Below are 2,480 nucleotides of genomic sequence, written 5' to 3' on the forward strand. Positions count from 1 at the left end.
GGGAAAGAGGAGAGCTACATAAGCTAAAGGACAATGTGGCACAAGAATAAATAGATATAAATTGGTCATGAATGAATTTAGGTTGGAAATCAGAAGGTTTCTAAGCAACAGAGCAGGGAAGGAGGTGCTGGAGCAGCATTCTAGTAGCACAAGTGAGGGCGAAAACCTAATGAGATTTAGGACAGAGCTTAGTAAGTTTAGAGAAGACCATTTGTTTTGTACTTGCCTGTTATTCAGAGGGGTTGAGCCTGATCAGCCAAGAGGTCCCTTTTTCATTCTATTTCGTGTACTTGTCTTTACTGCCTTATCAGAACTGCTCCCTTTCACACAGAAGCCAGGTAAATCCTGATGAGTTTGTGTGATGAGGTTTTTGGCATTGACCCTGTGTATATTTAGTGGAGGATTCATTCTATGCCAGGGATTTAAACAAACAAAGAGAGCAAGCCAACACAACACATAGAGAAGGTCTGCAAATAGGCAATATAGAGGTGAGGTCACATATGAAAGAGCTTCTTCACATAAAACAGATGTTCTTGGAGTATCTAGCTTTGCTGGAAGGCTGTTTCAAATGTGGGTAGATGCTCTCCCTAGATTTGAGAACTTCAAGAGAAGTTCCCTGTCTGCAGAGAAAATGTCATGTGCTTTCCTGCCGTTAGCAACGACTTTGTGCTTGGGGCTGATACCAGATTTACTGCATTGGGAAATGTCAGAAAAAACACCACCCAAGAGTGGTGGAGACAGAAACTTCTCATAGGTATTTAATCTCTGGTACCTGGCCACAGCACTGCACTTATTCTGATTCTTCATATTGTCCCATGCTAGACAGGCACGTCTGGTACCTTCTCTAAAGCATCAGTGGACCCTACCATCCTGGTAAAACATTTTATCTAAAATCTCCGTGAATGCATATGATTGAAAAAGAAAGGGGGAGAGGAAATTTCTGTTATACATTAGACCTCTGGATACAGCTTGAAGGCATCCTCCAGCAGGGGAAAAATTCCCAAGCACAGGCTTGGCCCAAGGGAACAGGAGTAGCATGTGATGGTGGGCCCCTGAATGAGGGAGAACAGTTTTGTAGTCACAGTTCCTTATTTAGTAAAATATTACAAATTATTCCAATGGACACTTACAGATGGACACTTCCCCCATCTCAGCCCAGACTACCAAACCAGCTCAGAGTGAGAAAAGAAGAAACAAGAAACATCAAGGCCTGACATGTCACTGTGTGTCAGTCTCATTTGCTGGTAAAGTTTTCAGCAAGAAAAGCTGGAAAAGGATTCCTTCTCACTGAAGAGAAATTACCAGCTATCTCAAAGTAAATGCCTAGTTGTCAGCTTTATGTTACTGGAAACAAAGTGTGGCACTTTCATGGCTACTCCTTCCACTTCTCAACTCTGCAGCATCTCTGAGTAGTTTAGAAGTGCTTTTCAAATTATAATGTAATTACAGCTCTTATAAACACTCTCCTTGCTTTACAGGTGGAGGAACAAAACCATGGAGAGTGTAAAGGATTTGTCCAAAAGATCAGCAAGTAATTTTCAAGCAAGGAGTCCTCATCTGCCCAGCCACCAGACATTGATCTTGTCCTGTAAAATTCCCTAGATGAAGTACTGCTTTACAAAAAGATGTGTATTCATATATACATATACATGTTCCCTAAAGTGGGAAGAAAAGAAAGAACAGACCTTTACCTCTTCTTGCTGAGCCTTCCCAGGTAGGAGGAGGAACAGGTGAAGCTGATCACCCTTTCACACAGCCCCTTGGTCTTGCTGGAGCCCAACTCTCTGTCAGTGTTCAGCTCCCAGAAGAGATCCGTGTCTGAGGGAGGACACTGGACAGGGTAAGCAAAGCCCAGTCAGCTCCCAGGAGCTCAGCCTCCTGCTATGGTCTGACACTGGCTCACTAGCCAGAGATTCCCTTAAGCCTGGAGGACCAATGCTGGGGGAGACTAGCTCCCAAACTCTTCCTGACATGCACTGGCAGCTGTCTGCCTGCTATTCTTTTAAAGAGTCTTCGTGGATCAGGATAAAAATGTGATCTTATGCAGGCGGCATTGTAAGCACAACTTGGCTCAAGTTCAGCTCTTCCTCTGGCTCCCAGCTACTCTATTTTTATTGAAGGAATTTGAGGCTATCAGAAAGGAAGTCAAATTGTTTTAGGAAAACAATAGAAAAGCAACTTGAAGTTTATTAGCTTCCTGCTCAGGGTCTGGGACCAACTTGTCAAACTTATTAGAGCGATTGCAGAGCTATTTATTTAAAAGGGCTAGCGACAAGACTCACAATTTCATTCCTGTTTAGGCCTCAGCGAAAACAAAGGAAAGCCATAAAATAGTATCTGAAGGGAGCAGATGGCTAACTGGTAAATGGTGCAAGCAAGGTTGGCCTGTGAGCCATTTGTGGTGTTCACCAGTGCAATGGCTTTTGTGGGACTTCGTTATCAAATGAACGCCTGGGCTCGCATTCATAGGCTAGCCCCAT

The 2,480-nt window shown here is 43.5% G+C and overlaps 1 protein-coding gene across 1 annotated transcript in view; it reads right to left on the bottom strand.

The window, feature by feature from the left end:
• Positions 1-1,950, bottom strand: part of GJA5 (gap junction protein, alpha 5, 40kDa) — a 17,782-nt gene extending 15,832 nt beyond the window's left edge. Inside the window, exon 1 of the mRNA XM_010005490.1 lies at positions 1,692-1,950. The gene's annotated coding sequence lies outside the window, so the exon portion shown is untranslated. The remainder of the gene's footprint in view (positions 1-1,691) is intronic.
• Between the last annotated feature and the right edge of the window lie 530 nt (positions 1,951-2,480).

This window comes from Chaetura pelagica, unplaced genomic scaffold (genome assembly GCF_000747805.2).
Source record: "Chaetura pelagica isolate M959 unplaced genomic scaffold, ChaPel_1.0 scaffold39, whole genome shotgun sequence".
Taxonomy (NCBI): Eukaryota; Metazoa; Chordata; class Aves; order Apodiformes; family Apodidae; genus Chaetura; species Chaetura pelagica.